Source organism: Salmo salar, chromosome 01, assembly GCF_965601325.2.
Source record: "Salmo salar chromosome 01, fSalSal1, whole genome shotgun sequence".
NCBI classification, from domain to species: Eukaryota; Metazoa; Chordata; class Actinopteri; order Salmoniformes; family Salmonidae; genus Salmo; species Salmo salar.
Genome location: NC_138291.1, coordinates 133628741 through 133655072, shown reverse-complemented (window position 1 = coordinate 133655072; position 26332 = coordinate 133628741). Strand labels below are relative to the sequence as shown.

The following is a 26332-nucleotide window of genomic DNA, read 5'->3' as shown; positions in this document are numbered from 1 at the left end:
CCTGGGATTTTCCACACACACCTCACCTTCTAACTACTATCGTGTGGCTTGTGAGCGGTATAGAGCAAAATCGACTACATGTACGTGTCCGTGAGGGTCTCAGCTTTCCATAGATTGGTCATAGTAGTCTCTAGCTCTAACCATTCAGTCTGTACAGATGTTTATGTTGCAAGGGTTAACACCAAACTCTCCAAATTTAGGGATAGTATCCAATGCTCCACATTTTTTCAAATAACCAGCCCACCTGCTCCTTGTTAGTATAGTGGTGTGTATCCCTGCCTGTCACGCGGGAGACCGCGGTTCAATTCCCCGACGGGGAGGAAAGACTGAATTTATTAGGGTGTACAATGTCTCTGAGCCCACAAAGCAGGAAATATGCTTTGAATTAAAGCTTTTTGATACGATATCCAGCCGTGGGGGTTATTTCAGCATCGCAAGGCATTGGTTGTTCAGTGGTAGAATTCTCGCCTGCCACGAGGGAGGCCTGGGTTCGATTCCCGCCCAATGCAGGAACTTTTGAACAAGTCATTTTGACAAGTATGCAACCCTGAGGAAGAAATATCTTTGAGATTGCCAGGTTAACAGCAATCTCTGGTCAAGGTAGAATTCTCAATTGACTCTTGAAAAGTGAGAGTTTAGGTTCACTTACCGTTTGGACATTTACGCATTCTCAGTAGACTTTTGTGAATCCATTGTAGATTTCCAGTGTGTGAGGTGATTTACTTTGTGCAAGGCTTTAGTTGTTAAATGGGAAACGAATATCCAACAAGTCAGTGACAACTGTCTTGAGTTTGGCCTTTGTGACTATGTCCTGGGATTTTCCACACACACCTCACCTTCTAACTACTATCGTGTGGCTTGTGAGCGGTATAGAGCAAAATCGACTACATGTACGTGTCCGTGAGGGTCTCAGCTTTCCATAGATTGGTCATAGTAGTCTCTAGCTCTAACCATTCAGTCTGTACAGATGTTTATGTTGCAAGGGTTAACACCAAACTCTCCAAATTTAGGGATAGTATCCAATGCTCCACATTTTTTCAAATAACCAGCCCACCTGCTCCTTGTTAGTATAGTGGTGAGTATCCCCACCTGTCACGCGGGAGACCGGGGTTCAATTCCCCGACGGTGAGGAAAGACTGAATTTATTAGGGTGTACAATGTCTCTGAGCCCACAAAGCAGGAAATATGCTTTGAATTAAAGCTTTTTGATACGATATCCAGCCGTGGGGGTTATTTCAGCATCGCAAGGCATTGGTTGTTCAGTGGTAGAATTCTCGCCTGCCACGAGGGAGGCCTGGGTTCGATTCCCGCCCAATGCAGGAACTTTTGAACAAGTCATTTTGACAAGTATGCAACCCTGAGGAAGAAATATCTTTGAGATTGCCAGGTTAACAGCAATCTCTGGTCATGGTAGAATTCTCAATTGACTCTTGAAAAGTCTGAGTTTGGGTTCACTTACCGTTTGGACATTTACGCATTCTCAGTAGACTTTTGTGAATCCATTGTAGATTTCCAGTGTGTGAGGTGATTTACTTTGTGCAAGGCTTTAGTTGTTAAATGGGAAACGAATATCCAACAAGTCAGTGACAACTGTCTTGAGTTTGGCCTTTGTGACTATGTCCTGGGATTTTCCACACACACCTCACCTTCTAACTACTATCGTGTGGCTTGTGAGCGGTATAGAGCAAAATCGACTACATGTACGTGTCCGTGAGGGTCTCAGCTTTCCATAGATTGGTCATAGTAGTCTCTAGCTCTAACCATTCAGTCTGTACAGATGTTTATGTTGCAAGGGTTAACACCAAACTCTCCAAATTTAGGGATAGTATCCAATGCTCCACATTTTTTCAAATAACCAGCCCACCTGCTCCTTGTTAGTATAGTGGTGTGTATCCCTGCCTGTCACGCGGGAGACCGCGGTTCAATTCCCCGACGGGGAGGAAAGACTGAATTTATTAGGGTGTACCATTGTCTCTGAGCCCACAAAGCAGGAAATATGCTTTGAATTAAAGCTTTTTGATACGATATCCAGCCGTGGGGGTTATTTCAGCATCGCAAGGCATTGGTTGTTCAGTGGTAGAATTCTCGCCTGCCACGAGGGAGGCCTGGGTTCGATTCCCGCACAATGCAGGAACTTTTGAACAAGTCATTTTGACAAGTATGCAACCCTGAGGAAGAAATATCTTTGAGATTGCCAGGTTAACAGCAATCTCTGGTCATGGTAGAATTCTCAATTGACTCTTGAAAAGTCTGAGTTTGGGTTCACTTACCGTTTGGACATTTACGCATTCTCAGTAGACTTTTGTGAATCCATTGTAGATTTCCAGTGTGTGAGGTGATTTACTTTGTGCAAGGCTTTAGTTGTTAAATGGGAAACGAATATCCAACAAGTCAGTGACAACTGTCTTGAGTTTGGCCTTTGTGACTATGTCCTGGGATTTTCCACACACACCTCACCTTCTAACTACTATCGTGTGGCTTGTGAGCGGTATAGAGCAAAATCGACTACATGTACGTGTCCGTGAGGGTCTCAGCTTTCCATAGATTGGTCATAGTAGTCTCTAGCTCTAACCATTCAGTCTGTACAGATGTTTATGTTGCAAGGGTTAACACCAAACTCTCCAAATTTAGGGATAGTATCCAATGCTCCACATTTTTTCAAATAACCAGCCCACCTGCTCCTTGTTAGTATAGTGGTGTGTATCCCTGCCTGTCACGCGGGAGACCGCGGTTCAATTCCCCGACGGGGAGGAAAGACTGAATTTATTAGGGTGTACAATGTCTCTGAGCCCACAAAGCAGGAAATATGCTTTGAATTAAAGCTTTTTGATACGATATCCAGCCGTGGGGGTTATTTCAGCATCGCAAGGCATTGGTTGTTCAGTGGTAGAATTCTCGCCTGCCACGAGGGAGGCCTGGGTTCGATTCCCGCCCAATGCAGGAACTTTTGAACAAGTCATTTTGACAAGTATGCAACCCTGAGGAAGAAATATCTTTGAGATTGCCAGGTTAACAGCAATCTCTGGTCATGGTAGAATTCTCAATTGACTCTTGAAAAGTCTGAGTTTGGGTTCACTTACCGTTTGGACATTTACGCATTCTCAGTAGACTTTTGTGAATCCATTGTAGATTTCCAGTGTGTGAGGTGATTTACTTTGTGCAAGGCTTTAGTTGTTAAATGGGAAACGAATATCCAACAAGTCAGTGACAACTGTCTTGAGTTTGGCCTTTGTGACTATGTCCTGGGATTTTCCACACACACCTCACCTTCTAACTACTATCGTGTGGCTTGTGAGCGGTATAGAGCAAAATCGACTACATGTACGTGTCCGTGAGGGTCTCAGCTTTCCATAGATTGGTCATAGTAGTCTCTAGCTCTAACCATTCAGTCTGTACAGATGTTTATGTTGCAAGGGTTAACACCAAACTCTCCAAATTTAGGGATAGTATCCAATGCTCCACATTTTTTCAAATAACCAGCCCACCTGCTCCTTGTTAGTATAGTGGTGTGTATCCCTGCCTGTCACGCGGTAGACCGGGGTTCAATTCCCCGACGGGGAGGAAAGACTGAATTTATTAGGGTGTACCATTGTCTCTGAGCCCACAAAGCAGGAAATATGCTTTGAATTAAAGCTTTTTGATACGATATCCAGCCGTGGGGGTTATTTCAGCATCGCAAGGCATTGGTTGTTCAGTGGTAGAATTCTCGCCTGCCACGAGGGAGGCCTGGGTTCGATTCCCGCCCAATGCAGGAACTTTTGAACAAGTCATTTTGACAAGTATGCAACCCTGAGGAAGAAATATCTTTGAGATTGCCAGGTTAACAGCAATCTCTGGTCATGGTAGAATTCTCAATTGACTCTTGAAAAGTCTGAGTTTGGGTTCACTTACCGTTTGGACATTTACGCATTCTCAGTAGACTTTTGTGAATCCATTGTAGATTTCCAGTGTGTGAGGTGATTTACTTTGTGCAAGGCTTTAGTTGTTAAATGGGAAACGAATATCCAACAAGTCAGTGACAACTGTCTTGAGTTTGGCCTTTGTGACTATGTCCTGGGATTTTCCACACACACCTCACCTTCTAACTACTATCGTGTGGCTTGTGAGCGGTATAGAGCAAAATCGACTACATGTACGTGTCCGTGAGGGTCTCAGCTTTCCATAGATTGGTCATAGTAGTCTCTAGCTCTAACCATTCAGTCTGTACAGATGTTTATGTTGCAAGGGTTAACACCAAACTCTCCAAATTTAGGGATAGTATCCAATGCTCCACATTTTTTCAAATAACCAGCCCACCTGCTCCTTGTTAGTATAGTGGTGTGTATCCCTGCCTGTCACGCGGGAGACCGCGGTTCAATTCCCCGACGGGGAGGAAAGACTGAATTTATTAGGGTGTACCATTGTCTCTGAGCCCACAAAGCAGGAAATATGCTTTGAATTAAAGCTTTTTGATACGATATCCAGCCGTGGGGGTTATTTCAGCATCGCAAGGCATTGGTTGTTCAGTGGTAGAATTCTCGCCTGCCACGAGGGAGGCCTGGGTTCGATTCCCGCCCAATGCAGGAACTTTTGAACAAGTCATTTTGACAAGTATGCAACCCTGAGGAAGAAATATCTTTGAGATTGCCAGGTTAACAGCAATCTCTGGTCATGGTAGAATTCTCAATTGACTCTTGAAAAGTCTGAGTTTGGGTTCACTTACCGTTTGGACATTTACGCATTCTCAGTAGACTTTTGTGAATCCATTGTAGATTTCCAGTGTGTGAGGTGATTTACTTTGTGCAAGGCTTTAGTTGTTAAATGGGAAACGAATATCCAACAAGTCAGTGACAACTGTCTTGAGTTTGGCCTTTGTGACTATGTCCTGGGATTTTCCACACACACCTCACCTTCTAACTACTATCGTGTGGCTTGTGAGCGGTATAGAGCAAAATCGACTACATGTACGTGTCCGTGAGGGTCTCAGCTTTCCATAGATTGGTCATAGTAGTCTCTAGCTCTAACCATTCAGTCTGTACAGATGTTTATGTTGCAAGGGTTAACACCAAACTCTCCAAATTTAGGGATAGTATCCAATGCTCCACATTTTTTCAAATAACCAGCCCACCTGCTCCTTGTTAGTATAGTGGTGTGTATCCCTGCCTGTCACGCGGGAGACCGCGGTTCAATTCCCCGACGGGGAGGAAAGACTGAATTTATTAGGGTGTACCATTGTCTCTGAGCCCACAAAGCAGGAAATATGCTTTGAATTAAAGCTTTTTGATACGATATCCAGCCGTGGGGGTTATTTCAGCATCGCAAGGCATTGGTTGTTCAGTGGTAGAATTCTCGCCTGCCACGAGGGAGGCCTGGGTTCGATTCCCGCCCAATGCAGGAACTTTTGAACAAGTCATTTTGACAAGTATGCAACCCTGAGGAAGAAATATCTTTGAGATTGCCAGGTTAACAGCAATCTCTGGTCATGGTAGAATTCTCAATTGACTCTTGAAAAGTCTGAGTTTGGGTTCACTTACCGTTTGGACATTTACGCATTCTCAGTAGACTTTTGTGAATCCATTGTAGATTTCCAGTGTGTGAGGTGATTTACTTTGTGCAAGGCTTTAGTTGTTAAATGGGAAACGAATATCCAACAAGTCAGTGACAACTGTCTTGAGTTTGGCCTTTGTGACTATGTCCTGGGATTTTCCACACACACCTCACCTTCTAACTACTATCGTGTGGCTTGTGAGCGGTATAGAGCAAAATCGACTACATGTACGTGTCCGTGAGGGTCTCAGCTTTCCATAGATTGGTCATAGTAGTCTCTAGCTCTAACCATTCAGTCTGTACAGATGTTTATGTTGCAAGGGTTAACACCAAACTCTCCAAATTTAGGGATAGTATCCAATGCTCCACATTTTTTCAAATAACCAGCCCACCTGCTCCTTGTTAGTATAGTGGTGTGTATCCCTGCCTGTCACGCGGGAGACCGCGGTTCAATTCCCCGACGGGGAGGAAAGACTGAATTTATTAGGGTGTACAATGTCTCTGAGCCCACAAAGCAGGAAATATGCTTTGAATTAAAGCTTTTTGATACGATATCCAGCCGTGGGGGTTATTTCAGCATCGCAAGGCATTGGTTGTTCAGTGGTAGAATTCTCGCCTGCCACGAGGGAGGCCTGGGTTCGATTCCCGCCCAATGCAGGAACTTTTGAACAAGTCATTTTGACAAGTATGCAACCCTGAGGAAGAAATATCTTTGAGATTGCCAGGTTAACAGCAATCTCTGGTCATGGTAGAATTCTCAATTGACTCTTGAAAAGTCTGAGTTTGGGATCACTTACCGTTTGGACATTTACGCATTCTCAGTAGACTTTTGTGAATCCATTGTAGATTTCCAGTGTGTGAGGTGATTTACTTTGTGCAAGGCTTTAGTTGTTAAATGGGAAACGAATATCCAACAAGTCAGTGACAACTGTCTTGAGTTTGGCCTTTGTGACTATGTCCTGGGATTTTCCACACACACCTCACCTTCTAACTACTATCGTGTGGCTTGTGAGCGGTATAGAGCAAAATCGACTACATGTACGTGTCCGTGAGGGTCTCAGCTTTCCATAGATGGGTCATAGTAGTCTCTAGCTCTAACCATTCAGTCTGTACAGATGTTTATGTTGCAAGGGTTAACACCAAACTCTCCAAATTTAGGGATAGTATCCAATGCTCCACATTTTTTCAAATAACTAGCCCAACTGCTCCTCGTTAGTATAGTGGTGAGTATCCCCGCCTGTCACGCGGGAGACCGTGGTTCAATTCCCCGACGGTGAGGAAAGACTGAATTTATTAGGGTGTACAATGTCTCTGAGCCCACAAAGCAGGAAATATGCTTTGAATTAAAGCTTTTTGATACGATATCCAGCCGTGGGGGTTATTTCAGCATCGCAAGGCATTGGTTGTTCAGTGGTAGAATTCTCGCCTGCCACGAGGGAGGCCTGGGTTCGATTCCCGCCCAATGCAGGAACTTTTGAACAAGTCATTTTGACAAGTATGCAACCCTGAGGAAGAAATATCTTTGAGATTGCCAGGTTAACAGCAATCTCTGGTCATGGTAGAATTCTCAATTGACTCTTGAAAAGTGAGAGTTTAGGTTCATTTACCGTTTGGACATTTACGCATTCTCAGTAGACTTTTGTGAATCCATTGTAGATTTCCAGTGTGTGAGGTGATTTACTTTGTGCAAGGCTTTAGTTGTTAAATGGGAAACGAATATCCAACAAGTCAGTGACAACTGTCTTGAGTTTGGCCTTTGTGACTATGTCCTGGGATTTTCCACACACACCTCACCTTCTAACTACTATCGTGTGGCTTGTGAGCGGTATAGAGCAAAATCGACTACATGTACGTGTCCGTGAGGGTCTCAGCTTTCCATAGATTGGTCATAGTAGTCTCTAGCTCTAACCATTCAGTCTGTACAGATGTTTATGTTGCAAGGGTTAACACCAAACTCTCCAAATTTAGGGATAGTATCCAATGCTCCACATTTTTTCAAATAACCAGCCCACCTGCTCCTTGTTAGTATAGTGGTGTGTATCCCTGCCTGTCACGCGGGAGACCGTGGTTCAATTCCCCGACGGGGAGGAAAGACTGAATTTATTAGGGTGTACAATGTCTCTGAGCCCACAAAGCAGGAAATATGCTTTGAATTAAAGCTTTTTGATACGATATCCAGCCGTGGGGGTTATTTCAGCATCGCAAGGCATTGGTTGTTCAGTGGTAGAATTCTCGCCTACCACGAGGGAGGCCTGGGTTCGATTCCCGCCCAATGCAGGAACTTTTGAACAAGTCATTTTGACAAGTATGCAACCCTGAGGAAGAAATATCTTTTGAGATTGCCAGGTTAACAGCAATCTCTGGTCATGGTAGAATTCTCAACTGACTCTTGAAAAGTCTGAGTTTGGGTTCACTTACTGTTTGGACATTTGCGCATTCTCAGTGGACTTTTGTGAATCAATTGTAGATTTCCAGTGTGTGAGGTGATTTACTTTGTGCAAGGGGTCAGTTGTTAAATGGGAAACGAATATCCAACAAGTCAGTGACAACTGTCTTGAGTTTGGCCTTTGTGACTATGTCCTGGGATTTTCCACACACACCTCACCTTCTAACTACTATCGTGTGACTTGTGAGCGGTATAGAGCAAAATCGACTACATGCACATGTCCTGGAGGGTCTCAGCTTTCCATAGATGGGTCATAGTAGTCTCTAGCTCTAACCATTCAGTCTCTACAGATGTTTATGTTTGAAGGGTTAACACCCAACTCTCCAAATTTAGGGATAGTATCCAATGCTCCACATTTTTTCAACTAACCAACCCAACTGCTCCTTGTTATTATAGAGGTGAGTATCCCTCCCTGTCACGCGGGAGACCGGGTTCAATTCACCGACGGGGAGGAAAGACTGATTTTATTAGGGTGTACAATGTCTCTGAGCCCACAAAGCAGGAAATATGCTTTGAATTAAAGCTTTTTGATACGATATCCAGCTGTGGGGGTTATTTCAGCATTGCAAGGCATTGTTTGTTCAGTGGTAGAATTCTCGCCTGCCACGCGGGAGGCCCGGGTTCGATTCCCGGCCAATGCAGGAACTTTTGAACAAGTCATTTTGACAAGTATGCAACCCTGAGGAAGAAATATCTTTTGAGATTGCCAGGTTAACAGCAATCTCTGGTCATGGTAGAATTCTCAACTGACTCTTGAAAAGTGAGAGTTTAGGTTCACTTACCGTTTGGACATTTACGCATTCTCAGTAGACTTTTGTGAATCCATTGTAGATTTCCAGTGTGTGAGGTGATTTACTTTGTGCAAGGCTTTAGTTGTTAAATGGGAAACGAATATCCAACAAGTCAGTGACAACTGTCTTGAGTTTGGCCTTTGTGACTATGTCCTGGGATTTTCCACACACACCTCACCTTCTAACTACTATCGTGTGACTTGTGAGCGGTATAGAGCAAAATCGACTACATGCACGTGTCCGTGAGGGTTTCAGCTTTCCATAGATGGGTCATAGTAGTCTCTAGCTCTAACCATTCAGTCTCTACAGATGTTTATGTTTGAAGGGTTAACACCCAACTCTCCAAATTTAGGGATAGTATCCAATGCTCCACATTTTTTCAACTAACCAACCCACCTGCTCCTTGTTATTATAGAGGTGAGTATCCCTGCCTGTCACGCGGGAGACCGGGTTCAATTCACCGACGGGGAGGAAAGACTGATTTTATTAGGGTGTACAATGTCTCTGAGCCCACAAAGCAGGAAATATGCTTTGAATTAAAGCTTTTTGATACGATATCCAGCCGTGGGGGTTATTTCTGCATCGCAAAGCATTGGTTGTTCAGTGGTAGAATTCTCGCCTGCAACGCGGGAGGCCCGGGTTCGATTCCCGGCCAATGCAGGAACTTTTGAACAAGTCATTTTGACAAGTATGCAACCCCATGAGGAAATAAATCTCTTTTGAGATTGCCAGGTTAACAGCAATCTCTGGTCATGGTAGAATTCTCAACTGACTCTTGAAAAGTCTGAGTTTGGGTTCACTTACTGTTTGGACATTTGCGCATTCTCAGTGGACTTTTGTGAATCAATTGTAGATTTCCAGTGTGTGAGGTGATTTACTTTGTGCAAGGGGTCAGTTGTTAAATGGGAAACGAATATCCAACAAGTCAGTGACAACTGTCTTGAGTTTGGCCTTTGTGACTATGTCCTGGGATTTTCCACACACACCTCACCTTCTAACTACTATCGTGTGACTTGTGAGCGGTATAGAGCAAAATCGACTACATGCACATGTCCTGGAGGGTCTCAGCTTTCCATAGATGGGTCATAGTAGTCTCTAGCTCTAACCATTCAGTCTCTACAGATGTTTATGTTTGAAGGGTTAACACCCAACTCTCCAAATTTAGGGATAGTATCCAATGCTCCACATTTTTTCAACTAACCAACCCAACTGCTCCTTGTTATTATAGAGGTGAGTATCCCTCCCTGTCACGCGGGAGACCGGGTTCAATTCACCGACGGGGAGGAAAGACTGATTTTATTAGGGTGTACAATGTCTCTGAGCCCACAAAGCAGGAAATATGCTTTGAATTAAAGCTTTTTGATACGATATCCAGCTGTGGGGGTTATTTCAGCATTGCAAGGCATTGTTTGTTCAGTGGTAGAATTCTCGCCTGCCACGCGGGAGGCCCGGGTTCGATTCCCGGCCAATGCAGGAACTTTTGAACAAGTCATTTTGACAAGTATGCAACCCCATGAGGAAATAAATCTCTTTTGAGATTGCCAGGTTAACAGCAATCTCTGGTCATGGTAGAATTCTCAACTGACTCTTGAAAAGTCTGAGTTTGGGTTCACTTACTGTTTGGACATTTGCGCATTCTCAGTGGACTTTTGTGAATCAATTGTAGATTTCCAGTGTGTGAGGTGATTTACTTTGTGCAAGGGGTTAGTTGTTAAATGGGAAACGAATATCCAACAAGTCAGTGACAACTGTCTTGAGTTTGGCCTTTGTGACTATGTCCTTGGATTTTCCACACACACCTCACCTTCTAACTACTATCGTGTGACTTGTGAGCGGTATAGAGCAAAATCGACTACATGCACGTGTCCATGAGGGTTTCAGCTTTCCATAGATGGGTCATAGTAGTCTCTAGCTCTAACCATTCAGTCTCTACAGATGTTTATGTTTGAAGGGTTAACACCCAACTCTCCAAATTTAGGGATAGTATCCAATGCTCCACATTTTTTCAACTAACCAACCCACCTGCTCCTTGTTATTATAGAGGTGAGTATCCCTGCCTGTCACGCGGGAGACCGGGTTCAATTCACCGACGGGGAGGAAAGACTGATTTTATTAGGGTGTACAATGTCTCTGAGCCCACAAAGCAGGAAATATGCTTTGAATTAAAGCTTTTTTATACGATATCCAGCTGTGGGGGTTATTTCAGCATCTCAAAGCATTGGTTGTTCAGTGGTAGAATTCTCTCCTGCCACGCGGGAGGCCCGGGTTCGATTCCCGGCCAATGCAGGAACTTTTGAACAAGTCATTTTGACAAGTATGCAACCCCATGAGGAAATAAATCTCTTTTGAGATTGCCAGGTTAACAGCAATCTCTGGTCATGGTAGAATTCTCAACTGACTCTTGAAAAGTCTGAGTTTGGGTTCACTTACCGTTTGGACATTTACGCATTCTCAGTGGACTTTTGTGAATCAATTGTAGATTTCCAGTGTGTGAGGTGATTTACTTTGTGCAAGGGGTTAGTTGTTAAATGGGAAACGAATATCCAACAAGTCAGTGACAACTGTCTTGAGTTTGGCCTTTGTGACTATGTCCTAGGATTTTCCACACACACCTCACCTTCTAACTACTATCGTGTGACTTTTGAGCGGTATAGAGCAAAATCGACTACATGCAAGTGTCCGTGAGGGTCTCAGCTTTCCATAGATGGGTCATAGTAGTCTCTAGCTCTAACCATTCAGTCTCTACAGATGTTTATGTTTGAAGGGTTAACACCCAACTCTCCAAATTTAGGGATAGTATCCAATGCTCCACATTTTTTCAACTAACCAACCCACCTGCTCCTTGTTATTATAGAGGTGAGTATCCCTGCCTGTCACGCGGGAGACCGGGTTCAATTCACCGACGGGGAGGAAAGACTGATTTTATTAGGGTGTACAATGTCTCTGAGCCCACAAAGCAGGAAATATGCTTTGAATTAAAGCTTTGTGATACGATATCCAGCTGTGGGGGTTATTTCAGCATTGCAAGGCATTGGTTGTTCAGTGGTAGAATTCTCGCCTGCCACGCGGGAGGCCCGGGTTCGATTCCTGGCCAATGCAGGAACTTTTGAACAAGTCATTTTGACAAGTATGCAACCCCATGAGGAAATAAATCTCTTTTGAGATTGCCAGGTAAACAGCAATCTCTGGTCATGGTAGAATTCTCAACTGACTCTTGAAAAGTCTGAGTTTGGGTTCACTTACCGTTTGGACATCTACGCATTCTCAGTAGACTTTTGTGAATCCATTGTAGATTTCCAGTGTGTGAGGTGATTTACTTTGTGCAAGGTGTTAGTTGTTAAATGGGAAACGAATATCCAACAAGTCAGTGACAACTGTCTTGAGTTTGGCCTTTGTGACTATGTCCTGGGATTTTCCACACACACCTCACCTTCTAACTACTATCGTGTGACTTGTGAGCGGTATAGAGCAAAATCGACTACATGCACGTGTCCGTGAGGGTCTCAGCTTTCCATAGATGGGTCATAGTAGTCTCTAGCTCTAACCATTCAGTCTCTACAGATGTTTATGTTTGAAGGGTTAACACCCAACTCTCCAAATTTAGGGATAGTATCCAATGCTCCACATTTTTTCAACTAACCAACCCACCTGCTCCTTGTTATTATAGAGGTGAGTATCCCTGCCTGTCACGCGGGAGACCGGGTTCAATTCACCGACGGGGAGGAAAGACTGATTTTATTAGGGTGTACAATGTCTCTGAGCCCACAAAGCAGGAAATATGCTTTGAATTAAAGCTTTGTGATACGATATCCAGCTGTGGGGGTTATTTCAGCATTGCAAGGCATTGGTTGTTCAGTGGTAGAATTCTCGCCTGCCACGCGGGAGGCCCGGGTTCGATTCCTGGCCAATGCAGGAACTTTTGAACAAGTCATTTTGACAAGTATGCAACCCCATGAGGAAATAAATCTCTTTTGAGATTGCCAGGTAAACAGCAATCTCTGGTCATGGTAGAATTCTCAACTGACTCTTGAAAAGTCTGAGTTTGGGTTCACTTACCGTTTGGACATTTACGCATTCTCAGTAGACTTTTGTGAATCCATTGTAGATTTCCAGTGTGTGAGGTGATTTACTTTGTGCAAGGTGTTAGTTGTTAAATGGGAAACGAATATCCAACAAGTCAGTGACAACTGTCTTGAGTTTGGCCTTTGTGACTATGTCCTGGGATTTTCCACACACACCTCACCTTCTAACTACTATCGTGTGACTTGTGAGCGGTATAGAGCAAAATCGACTACATGCACGTGTCCGTGAGGGTCTCAGCTTTCCATAGATGGGTCATAGTAGTCTCTAGCTCTAACCATTCAGTCTCTACAGATGTTTATGTTTGAAGGGTTAACACCCAACTCTCCAAATTTAGGGATAGTATCCAATGCTCCACATTTTTTCAACTAACCAACCCACCTGCTCCTTGTTATTATAGAGGTGAGTATCCCTGCCTGTCACGCGGGAGACCGGGTTCAATTCACCGACGGGGAGGAAAGACTGATTTTATTAGGGTGTACAATGTCTCTGAGCCCACAAAGCAGGAAATATGCTTTGAATTAAAGCTTTGTGATACGATATCCAGCTGTGGGGGTTATTTCAGCATTGCAAGGCATTGGTTGTTCAGTGGTAGAATTCTCGCCTGCCACGCGGGAGGCCCGGGTTCGATTCCTGGCCAATGCAGGAACTTTTGAACAAGTCATTTTGACAAGTATGCAACCCCATGAGGAAATAAATCTCTTTTGAGATTGCCAGGTAAACAGCAATCTCTGGTCATGGTAGAATTCTCAACTGACTCTTGAAAAGTCTGAGTTTGGGTTCACTTACCGTTTGGACATTTACGCATTCTCAGTAGACTTTTGTGAATCCATTGTAGATTTCCAGTGTGTGAGGTGATTTACTTTGTGCAAGGTGTTAGTTGTTAAATGGGAAACGAATATCCAACAAGTCAGTGACAACTGTCTTGAGTTTGGCCTTTGTGACTATGTCCTGGGATTTTCCACACACACCTCACCTTCTAACTACTATCGTGTGACTTGTGAGCGGTATAGAGCAAAATCGACTACATGCACGTGTCCGTGAGGGTTTCAGCTTTCCATAGATGGGTCATAGTAGTCTCTAGCTCTAACCATTCAGTCTCTACAGATGTTTATGTTTGAAGGGTTAACACCCAACTCTCCAAATTTAGGGATAGTATCCAATGCTCCACATTTTTTCAACTAATCAACCCACCTGCTCCTTGTTATTATAGAGGTGAGTATCCCTGCCTGTCACGCGGGAGACCGGGTTCAATTCACCGACGGGGAGGAAAGACTGATTTTATTAGGGTGTACAATGTCTCTGAGCCCACAAAGCAGGAAATATGCTTTGAATTAAAGCTTTTTGATACGATATCCAGCCGTGGGGGTTATTTCAGCATCGCAAGGCATTGGTTGTTCAGTGATAGAATTCTCGCCTGCCACGCGGGAGGCCCGGGTTCGATTCCCAGCCAATGCAGGAACTTTTGAACAAGTCATTTTGACAAGTATGCAACCCTGAGGAAGAAATATCTTTTGAGATTGCCAGGTTAACAGCAATCTCTGGTCATGGTAGAATTCTCAACTGACTCTTGAAAAGTGAGAGTTTAGGTTCACTTACCGTTTGGACATTTACGCATTCTCAGTAGACTTTTGTGAATCCATTGTAGATTTCCAGTGTGTGAGGTGATTTACTTTGTGCAAGGCTTTAGTTGTTAAATGGGAAACGAATATCCAACAAGTCAGTGACAACTGTCTTGAGTTTGGCCTTTGTGACTATGTCCTGGGATTTTCCACACACACCTCACCTTCTAACTACTATCGTGTGACTTGTGAGCGGTATAGAGCAAAATCGACTACATGCACATGTCCGGGAGGGTCTCAGCTTTCTATAGATGGGTCATAGTAGTCTCTAGCTCTAACCATTCAGTCTCTACAGATGTTTATGTTTGAAGGGTTAACACCCAACTCTCCAAATTTAGGGATAGTATCCAATGCTCCACATTTTTTCAACTAACCAACCCAACTGCTCCTTGTTATTATAGAGGTGAGTATCCCTCCCTGTCACGCGGGAGACCGGGTTCAATTCACCGACGGGGAGGAAAGACTGATTTTATTAGGGTGTACAATGTCTCTGAGCCCACAAAGCAGGAAATATGCTTTGAATTAAAGCTTTTTGATACGATATCCAGCTGTGGGGGTTATTTCAGCATTGCAAGGCATTGTTTGTTCAGTGGTAGAATTCTCGCCTGCCACGCGGGAGGCCCGGGTTCGATTCCCGGCCAATGCAGGAACTTTTGAACAAGTCATTTTGACAAGTATGCAACCCCATGAGGAAATAAATCTCTTTTGAGATTGCCAGGTTAACAGCAATCTCTGGTCATGGTAGAATTCTCAACTGACTCTTGAAAAGTCTGAGTTTGGGTTCACTTACTGTTTGGACATTTGCGCATTCTCAGTGGACTTTTGTGAATCAATTGTAGATTTCCAGTGTGTGAGGTGATTTACTTTGTGCAAGGGGTTAGTTGTTAAATGGGAAACGAATATCCAACAAGTCAGTGACAACTGTCTTGAGTTTGGCCTTTGTGACTATGTCCTGGGATTTTCCACACACACCTCACCTTCTAACTACTATCGTGTGACTTGTGAGCGGTATAGAGCAAAATCGACTACATGCACGTGTCCATGAGGGTTTCAGCTTTCCATAGATGGGTCATAGTAGTCTCTAGCTCTAACCATTCAGTCTCTACAGATGTTTATGTTTGAAGGGTTAACACCCAACTCTCCAAATTTAGGGATAGTATCCAATGCTCCACATTTTTTCAACTAACCAACCCACCTGCTCCTTGTTATTATAGAGGTGAGTATCCCTGCCTGTCACGCGGGAGACCGGGTTCAATTCACCGACGGGGAGGAAAGACTGATTTTATTAGGGTGTACAATGTCTCTGAGCCCACAAAGCAGGAAATATGCTTTGAATTAAAGCTTTTTTATACGATATCCAGCTGTGGGGGTTATTTCAGCATCGCAAAGCATTGGTTGTTCAGTGGTAGAATTCTCTCCTGCCACGCGGGAGGCCCGGGTTCGATTCCCGGCCAATGCAGGAACTTTTGAACAAGTCATTTTGACAAGTATGCAACCCCATGAGGAAATAAATCTCTTTTGAGATTGCCAGGTTAACAGCAATCTCTGGTCATGGTAGAATTCTCAACTGACTCTTGAAAAGTCTGAGTTTGGGTTCACTTACCGTTTGGACATTTACGCATTCTCAGTGGACTTTTGTGAATCAATTGTAGATTTCCAGTGTGTGAGGTGATTTACTTTGTGCAAGGCTTTTGTTGTTAAATGGGAAACGAATATCCAACAAGTCAGTGACAACTGTCTTGAGTTTGGCCTTTGTGACTATGTCCTGGGATTTTCCACACACACCTCACCTTCTAACTACTATCGTGTGACTTGTGAGCGGTATAGAGCAAAATCGACTACATGCACATGCCCGTGAGGGTCTCAGCTTTCCATAGATGGGTCATAGTAGTCTCTAGCTCTAACCATTCAGTCTCTACAGAAGTTTATGTTTGAAGGGTTAACACCCAACTCTCCAAATTTAGGGATAGTATCCAATGCTCCACATTTTTTCAACTAACCAACCCAACTGCTCCTTGTTATTATAGAGGTGAGTATCCCTCCCTGTCACGCGGGAGACCGGGTTCAATTCACCGACGGGGAGGAAAGACTGATTTTATTAGGGTGTACAATGTCTCTGAGCCCACAAAGCAGGAAATATGCTTTGAATTAAAGCTTTTTGATACGATATCCAGCTGTGGGGGTTATTTCAGCATTGCAAGGCATTGTTTGTTCAGTGGTAGAATTCTCTCTTGCCACGCGGGAGGCCTGGGTTTGATTCCCGGGCAATGCAGGAACTTTTGAACAAGTCATTTTGACAAGTATGCAACCCCCTGAGGAAGAAATCTCTTTTGAGATTGCCAGATTAACAGCAATCTCTGGTCATGGTAGAATTCTCAACTGACTCTTGAAAAGTCTGAGTTTGGGTTCACTTACCGTTTGGACATTTACGCATTCTCAGTGGACTTTTGTGAATCAATTGTAGATTTCCAGTGTGTGAGGTGATTTACTTTGTGCAAGGCTTTTGTTGTTAAATGGGAAACGAATATCCAACAAGTCAGTGACAACTGTCTTGAGTTTGGCCTTTGTGACTATGTCCTGGGATTTTCCACACACACCTCACCTTCTAACTACTATCGTGTGACTTGTGAGCGGTATAGAGCAAAATCGACTACATGCACATGCCCGTGAGGGTCTCAGCTTTCCATAGATGGGTCATAGTAGTCTCTAGCTCTAACCATTCAGTCTCTACAGATGTTTATGTTTGAAGGGTTAACACCCAACTCTCCAAATTTAGGGATAGTATCCAATGCTCCACATTTTTTCAACTAACCAACCCAACTGCTCCTTGTTATTATAGAGGTGAGTATCCCTCCCTGTCACGCGGGAGACCGGGTTCAATTCACCGACGGGGAGGAAAGACTGATTTTATTAGGGTGTACAATGTCTCTGAGCCCACAAAGCAGGAAATATGCTTTGAATTAAAGCTTTTTGATACGATATCCAGCTGTGGGGGTTATTTCAGCATTGCAAGGCATTGTTTGTTCAGTGGTAGAATTCTCTCTTGCCACGCGGGAGGCCTGGGTTTGATTCCCGGGCAATGCAGGAACTTTTGAACAAGTCATTTTGACAAGTATGCAACCCCCTGAGGAAGAAATCTCTTTTGAGATTGCCAGATTAACAGCAATCTCTGGTCATGGTAGAATTCTCAACTGACTCTTGAAAAGTCTGAGTTTGGGTTCACTTACCGTTTGGACATTTACTCATTCTCAGTAGACTTTTGTGAATCCATTGTAGATTTCCAGTGTGTGAGGTGATTTACTTTGTGCAAGGCTTTTGTTGTTAAATGGGAAACGAATATCCAACAAGTCAGTGACAACTGTCTTGAGTTTGGCCTTTGTGACTATGTCCTGGGATTTTCCACACACACCTCACCTTCTAACTATCGTGTGACTTGTGAGCGGTATAGAGCAAAATCGACTACATGCACATGCCCGTGAGGGTCTCAGCTTTCCATAGATGGGTCATAGTAGTCTCTAGCTCTAACCATTCAGTCTCTACAGATGTTTATGTTTGAAGGGTTAACACCCAACTCTCCAAATTTAGGGATAGTATCCAATGCTCCACATTTTTTCAACTAACCAACCCAACTGCTCCTTGTTATTATAGAGGTGAGTATCCCTCCCTGTCACGCGGGAGACCGGGTTCAATTCACCGACGGGGAGGAAAGACTGATTTTATTAGGGTGTACAATGTCTCTGAGCCCACAAAGCAGGAAATATGCTTTGAATTAAAGCTTTTTGATACGATATCCAGCTGTGGGGGTTATTTCAGCATTGCAAGGCATTGTTTGTTCAGTGGTAGAATTCTCTCTTGCCACGCGGGAGGCCTGGGTTTGATTCCCGGGCAATGCAGGAACTTTTGAACAAGTCATTTTGACAAGTATGCAACCCCCTGAGGAAGAAATCTCTTTTGAGATTGCCAGATTAACAGCAATCTCTGGTCATGGTAGAATTCTCAACTGACTCTTGAAAAGTCTGAGTTTGGGTTCACTTACCGTTTGGACATTTACTCATTCTCAGTAGACTTTTGTGAATCCATTGTAGATTTCCAGTGTGTGAGGTGATTTACTTTGTGCAAGGCTTTTGTTGTTAAATGGGAAACGAATATCCAACAAGTCAGTGACAACTGTCTTGAGTTTGGCCTTTGTGACTATGTCCTGGGATTTTCCACACACACCTCACCTTCTAACTATCGTGTGACTTGTGAGCGGTATAGAGCAAAATCGACTACATGCACATGCCCGTGAGGGTCTCAGCTTTCCATAGATGGGTCATAGTAGTCTCTAGCTCTAACCATTCAGTCTCTACAGATGTTTATGTTTGAAGGGTTAACACCCAACTCTCCAAATTTAGGGATAGTATCCAATGCTCCACATTTTTTCAACTAACCAACCCAACTGCTCCTTGTTATTATAGAGGTGAGTATCCCTCCCTGTCACGCGGGAGACCGGGTTCAATTCACCGACGGGGAGGAAAGACTGATTTTATTAGGGTGTACAATGTCTCTGAGCCCACAAAGCAGGAAATATGCTTTGAATTAAAGCTTTTTGATACGATATCCAGCTGTGGGGGTTATTTCAGCATTGCAAGGCATTGTTTGTTCAGTGGTAGAATTCTCTCTTGCCACGCGGGAGGCCTGGGTTTGATTCCCGGGCAATGCAGGAACTTTTGAACAAGTCATTTTGACAAGTATGCAACCCCCTGAGGAAGAAATCTCTTTTGAGATTGCCAGATTAACAGCAATCTCTGGTCATGGTAGAATTCTCAACTGACTCTTGAAAAGTCTGAGTTTGGGTTCACTTACCGTTTGGACATTTACTCATTCTCAGTAGACTTTTGTGAATCCATTGTAGATTTCCAGTGTGTGAGGTGATTTACTTTGTGCAAGGCTTTTGTTGTTAAATGGGAAACGAATATCCAACAAGTCAGTGACAACTGTCTTGAGTTTGGCCTTTGTGTCTATGTCCTGGGATTTTCCACACACACCTCACCTTCTAACTACTGTCGTGTGGCTTGTGAGCGGTATAGAGCAACATCGACTACATGTACGTGTCCGTGAGGGTCTCAGCTTTCCATAGATGGGTCATAGTAGTCTCTTGCTCTAACCATTCAGTCTGTTCAGATGTTTATGTTGCAAGGGTTAACACCAAACTCTCCAAATTTAGGGATAGTATCCAATGCTCCACATTTTTTCAAATAACCAGCCCACCTGCTCCTCGTTAGTATAGTGGTGAGTATCCCCGCCTGTCACGCGGGAGACAGGGGTTCAATTCCCCGACGGGGAGGAAAGACTGATTTTATTAGGGTGTACAATGTCTCTGAGCCCACAAAGCAGGAAATATGCTTTGAATTAAAGCTTTTTGATACGATATCCAGCCGTGGGGGTTATTTCTGCATCGCAAAGCATTGGTTGTTCAGTGGTAGAATTCTCGCCTGCCACGCGGGAGGCCCGGGTTCGATTCCCGGCCAATGCAGGAACTTTTGAACAAGTCATTTTGACAAGTATGCAACCCCATGAGGAAATAAATCTCTTTTGAGATTGCCAGGTTAACAGCAATCTCTGGTCATGGTAGAATTCTCAACTGACTCTTGAAAAGTCTGAGTTTGGGTTCACTTACCGTTTGGACATTTACTCATTCTCAGTAGACTTTTGTGAATCCATTGTAGATTTCCAGTGTGTGAGGTGATTTACTTTGTGCAAGGCTTTTGTTGTTAAATGGGAAACGAATATCCAACAAGTCAGTGACAACTGTCTTGAGTTTGGCCTTTGTGTCTATGTCCTGGGATTTTCCACACACACCTCACCTTCTAACTACTGTCGTGTGGCTTGTGAGCGGTATAGAGCAACATCGACTACATGTACGTGTCCGTGAGGGTCTCAGCTTTCCATAGATGGGTCATAGTAGTCTCTTGCTCTAACCATTCAGTCTGTTCAGATGTTTATGTTGCAAGGGTTAACACCAAACTCTCCAAATTTAGGGATAGTATCCAATGCTCCACATTTTTTCAAATAACCAGCCCACCTGCTCCTCGTTAGTATAGTGGTGAGTATCCCCGCCTGTCACGCGGGAGACAGGGGTTCAATTCCCCGACGGGGAGGAAAGACTGATTTTATTAGGGTGTACAATGTCTCTGAGCCCACAAAGCAGGAAATATGCTTTGAATTAAAGCTTTTTGATACGATATCCAGCCGTGGGGGTTATTTCTGCATCGCAAAGCATTGGTTGTTCAGTGGTAGAATTCTCGCCTGCCACGCGGGAGGCCCGGGTTCGATTCCCGGCCAATGCAGGAACTTTTGAACAAGTCATTTTGACAAGTATGCAACCCCATGAGGAAATAAATCTCTTTTGAGATTGCCAGGTTAACAGCAATCTCTGGTCATGGTAGAATTCTCAACTGACTCTTGAAAAGTCTGAGTTTGGGTTCACTTACCGTTTGGACATTTACTCATTCTCAGTAGACTTTTGTGAATCCATTGTAGATTTCCAGTGTGTGAGGTGATTTACTTTGTGCAAGGCTTTTGTTGTTAAATGGGAAACGAATATCCAACAAGTCAGTGACAACTGTCTTGAGTTTGGCCTTTGTGACTATGTCCTGGGATTTTCCACACACACCTCACCTTCTAACTACTATCGTGTGACTTGTGAGCGGTATAGAGCAAAATCGACTACATGTACCTGTCCGTGAGGGTCTCAGCTTTCCATAGATGGGTCATAGTAGTCTCTAGCTCTAACCATTCAGTCTCTACAGATGTTTATGTTGCAAGGGTTAACACCCAACTCTCCAAATTTAGGGATAGTATCCAATGCTCCACATTTTTTCAACTAACCAACCCACCTGCTCCTTGTTATTATAGAGGTGAGTATCCCTGCCTGTCACGCGGGAGACCGGGTTCAATTCACCGACGGGGAGGAAAGACTGATTTTATTAGGGTGTACAATGTCTCTGAGCCCACAAAGCAGGAAATATGCTTTGAATTAAAGCTTTTTTATACGATATCCAGCTGTGGGGGTTATTTCAGCATCGCAAAGCATTGGTTGTTCAGTGGTAGAATTCTCTCCTGCCACGCGGGAGGCCCGGGTTCGATTCCCGGCCAATGCAGGAACTTTTGAACAAGTCATTTTGACAAGTATGCAACCCCATGAGGAAATAAATCTCTTTTGAGATTGCCAGGTTAACAGCAATCTCTGGTCATGGTAGAATTCTCAACTGACTCTTGAAAAGTCTGAGTTTGGGTTCACTTACCGTTTGGACATTTACGCATTCTCAGTGGACTTTTGTGAATCAATTGTAGATTTCCAGTGTGTGAGGTGATTTACTTTGTGCAAGGCTTTTGTTGTTAAATGGGAAACGAATATCCAACAAGTCAGTGACAACTGTCTTGAGTTTGGCCTTTGTGACTATGTCCTGGGATTTTCCACACACACCTCACCTTCTAACTACTATCGTGTGACTTGTGAGCGGTATAGAGCAAAATCGACTACATGCACATGCCCGTGAGGGTCTCAGCTTTCCATAGATGGGTCATAGTAGTCTCTAGCTCTAACCATTCAGTCTCTACAGATGTTTATGTTTGAAGGGTTAACACCCAACTCTCCAAATTTAGGGATAGTATCCAATGCTCCACATTTTTTCAACTAACCAACCCAACTGCTCCTTGTTATTATAGAGGTGAGTATCCCTCCCTGTCACGCGGGAGACCGGGTTCAATTCACCGACGGGGAGGAAAGACTGATTTTATTAGGGTGTACAATGTCTCTGAGCCCACAAAGCAGGAAATATGCTTTGAATTAAAGCTTTTTGATACGATATCCAGCTGTGGGGGTTATTTCAGCATTGCAAGGCATTGTTTGTTCAGTGGTAGAATTCTCTCTTGCCACGCGGGAGGCCTGGGTTTGATTCCCGGGCAATGCAGGAACTTTTAAACAAGTCATTTTGACAAGTATGCAACCCCCTGAGGAAGAAATCTCTTTTGAGATTGCCAGATTAACAGCAATCTCTGGTCATGGTAGAATTCTCAACTGACTCTTGAAAAGTCTGAGTTTGGGTTCACTTACCGTTTGGACATTTACTCATTCTCAGTAGACTTTTGTGAATCCATTGTAGATTTCCAGTGTGTGAGGTGATTTACTTTGTGCAAGGCTTTTGTTGTTAAATGGGAAACGAATATCCAACAAGTCAGTGACAACTGTCTTGAGTTTGGCCTTTGTGTCTATGTCCTGGGATTTTCCACACACACCTCACCTTCTAACTACTGTCGTGTGGCTTGTGAGCGGTATAGAGCAACATTGACTACATGTACGTGTCCGTGAGGGTCTCAGCTTTCCATAGATGGGTCATAGTAGTCTCTTGCTCTAACCATTCAGTCTGTTCAGATGTTTATGTTGCAAGGGTTAACACCAAACTCTCCAAATTTAGGGATAGTATCCAATGCTCCACATTTTTTCAAATAACCAGCCCACCTGCTCCTCGTTAGTATAGTGGTGAGTATCCCCGCCTGTCACGCGGGAGACAGGGGTTCAATTCCCCGACGGGGAGGAAAGACTGATTTTATTAGGGGTGTACAATGTCTCTGAGCCCACAAAGCAGGAAATATGCTTTGAATTAAAGCTTTTTGATACGATATCCAGCCGTGGGGGTTATTTCTGCATCGCAAAGCATTGGTTGTTCAGTGGTAGAATTCTCGCCTGCCACGCGGGAGGCCCGGGTTCGATTCCCGGCCAATGCAGGAACTTTTGAACAAGTCATTTTGACAAGTATGCAACCCCATGAGGAAATAAATCTCTTTTGAGATTGCCAGGTTAACAGCAATCTCTGGTCATGGTAGAATTCTCACACTGACTCTTGAAAAGTCTGAGTTTGGGTTCACTTACTGTTTGGACATTTACTCATTCTCAGTAGACTTTTGTGAATCCATTGTAGATTTCCAGTGTGTGAGGTGATTTACTTTGTGCAAGGCTTTTGTTGTTAAATGGGAAACGAATATCCAACAAGTCAGTGACAACTGTCTTGAGTTTGGCCTTTGTGACTATGTCCTGGGATTTTCCACACACACCTCACCTTCTAACTACTATCGTGTGACTTGTGAGCGGTATAGAGCAAAATCGACTACATGTACCTGTCCGTGAGGGTCTCAGCTTTCCATAGATGGGTCATAGTAGTCTCTAGCTCTAACCATTCAGTCTCTACAGATGTTTATGTTGCAAGGGTTAACACCCAACTCTCCAAATTTAGGGATAGTATCCAATGCTCCACATTTTTTCAACTAACCAACCCACCTGCTCCTTGTTATTATAGAGGTGAGTATCCCTGCCTGTCACGCGGGAGACCGGGTTCAATTCACCGACGGGGAGGAAAGACTGATTTTATTAGGGTGTACAATGTCTCTGAGCCCACAAAGCAGGAAATATGCTTTGAATTAAAGCTTTTTTATACGATATCCAGCTGTGGGGGTTATTTCAGCATCGCAAAGCATTGGTTGTTCAGTGGTAGAATTCTCTCCTGCCACGCGGGAGGCCCGGGTTCGATTCCCGGCCAATGCAGGAACTTTTGAACAAGTCATTTTGACAAGTATGCAACCCCATGAGGAAATAAATCTCTTTTGAGATTGCCAGGTTAACAGCAATCTCTGGTCATGGTAGAATTCTCAACTGACTCTTGAAAAGTCTGAGTTTGGGTTCACTTACCGTTTGGACATTTACGCATTCTCAGTGGACTTTTGTGAATCAATTGTAGATTTCCAGTGTGTGAGGTGATTTACTTTGTGCAAGGCTTTTGTTGTTAAATGGGAAACGAATATCCAACAAGTCAGTGACAACTGTCTTGAGTTTGGCCTTTGTGACTATGTCCTGGGATTTTCCACACACACCTCACCTTCTAACTACTATCGTGTGACTTGTGAGCGGTATAGAGCAAAATCGACTACATGCACATGCCCGTGAGGGTCTCAGCTTTCCATAGATGGGTCATAGTAGTCTCTAGCTCTAACCATTCAGTCTCTACAGATGTTTATGTTTGAAGGGTTAACACCCAACTCTCCAAATTTAGGGATAGTATCCAATGCTCCACATTTTTTCAACTAACCAACCCAACTGCTCCTTGTTATTATAGAGGTGAGTATCCCTCCCTGTCACGCGGGAGACCGGGTTCAATTCACCGACGGGGAGGAAAGACTGATTTTATTAGGGTGTACAATGTCTCTGAGCCCACAAAGCAGGAAATATGCTTTGAATTAAAGCTTTTTGATACGATATCCAGCTGTGGGGGTTATTTCAGCATTGCAAGGCATTGTTTGTTCAGTGGTAGAATTCTCTCTTGCCACGCGGGAGGCCTGGGTTTGATTCCCGGGCAATGCAGGAACTTTTAAACAAGTCATTTTGACAAGTATGCAACCCCCTGAGGAAGAAATCTCTTTTGAGATTGCCAGATTAACAGCAATCTCTGGTCATGGTAGAATTCTCAACTGACTCTTGAAAAGTCTGAGTTTGGGTTCACTTACCGTTTGGACATTTACTCATTCTCAGTAGACTTTTGTGAATCCATTGTAGATTTCCAGTGTGTGAGGTGATTTACTTTGTGCAAGGCTTTTGTTGTTAAATGGGAAACGAATATCCAACAAGTCAGTGACAACTGTCTTGAGTTTGGCCTTTGTGTCTATGTCCTGGGATTTTCCACACACACCTCACCTTCTAACTACTGTCGTGTGGCTTGTGAGCGGTATAGAGCAACATTGACTACATGTACGTGTCCGTGAGGGTCTCAGCTTTCCATAGATGGGTCATAGTAGTCTCTTGCTCTAACCATTCAGTCTGTTCAGATGTTTATGTTGCAAGGGTTAACACCAAACTCTCCAAATTTAGGGATAGTATCCAATGCTCCACATTTTTTCAAATAACCAGCCCACCTGCTCCTCGTTAGTATAGTGGTGAGTATCCCCGCCTGTCACGCGGGAGACAGGGGTTCAATTCCCCGACGGGGAGGAAAGACTGATTTTATTAGGGGTGTACAATGTCTCTGAGCCCACAAAGCAGGAAATATGCTTTGAATTAAAGCTTTTTGATACGATATCCAGCCGTGGGGGTTATTTCTGCATCGCAAAGCATTGGTTGTTCAGTGGTAGAATTCTCGCCTGCCACGCGGGAGGCCCGGGTTCGATTCCCGGCCAATGCAGGAACTTTTGAACAAGTCATTTTGACAAGTATGCAACCCCATGAGGAAATAAATCTCTTTTGAGATTGCCAGGTTAACAGCAATCTCTGGTCATGGTAGAATTCTCACACTGACTCTTGAAAAGTCTGAGTTTGGGTTCACTTACTGTTTGGACATTTACTCATTCTCAGTAGACTTTTGTGAATCCATTGTAGATTTCCAGTGTGTGAGGTGATTTACTTTGTGCAAGGCTTTTGTTGTTAAATGGGAAACGAATATCCAACAAGTCAGTGACAACTGTCTTGAGTTTGGCCTTTGTGACTATGTCCTGGGATTTTCCACACACACCTCACCTTCTAACTACTATCGTGTGACTTGTGAGCGGTATAGAGCAAAATCGACTACATGTACCTGTCCGTGAGGGTCTCAGCTTTCCATAGATGGGTCATAGTAGTCTCTAGCTCTAACCATTCAGTCTCTACAGATGTTTATGTTTGAAGGGTTAACACCCAACTCTCCAAATTTAGGGATAGTATCCAATGCTCCACATTTTTTCAACTAACCAACCCACCTGCTCCTTGTTATTATAGAGGTGAGTATCCCTGCCTGTCACGCGGGAGACCGGGTTCAATTCACCGACGGGGAGGAAAGACTGATTTTATTAGGGTGTACAATGTC

At 43.8% G+C, this 26332-nt stretch overlaps 1 long non-coding RNA gene and 5 other non-coding genes across 6 annotated transcripts in view; all 6 read left to right on the top strand.

Annotated features, from left to right (window-relative positions):
* LOC145884207 (uncharacterized) overlaps nt 1–26332 on the top strand; it is a 271188-nt gene that overhangs the window by 81329 nt on the left and 163527 nt on the right. The window lies entirely within an intron of this gene.
* trnac-gca (transfer RNA cysteine (anticodon GCA)) lies at nt 9353–9423 on the top strand. Its single transcript has one exon. It is a non-coding gene; the product is annotated as a tRNA-Cys (tRNA).
* On the top strand, nt 19910–19980 carry trnag-gcc (transfer RNA glycine (anticodon GCC)). The gene has a single exon. It is a non-coding gene; the product is annotated as a tRNA-Gly (tRNA).
* trnag-gcc (transfer RNA glycine (anticodon GCC)) lies at nt 20724–20794 on the top strand. The gene has a single exon. It is a non-coding gene; the product is annotated as a tRNA-Gly (tRNA).
* Nucleotides 23164–23234, top strand: trnag-gcc (transfer RNA glycine (anticodon GCC)). Its single transcript has one exon. It is a non-coding gene; the product is annotated as a tRNA-Gly (tRNA).
* On the top strand, nt 25605–25675 carry trnag-gcc (transfer RNA glycine (anticodon GCC)). Its single transcript has one exon. It is a non-coding gene; the product is annotated as a tRNA-Gly (tRNA).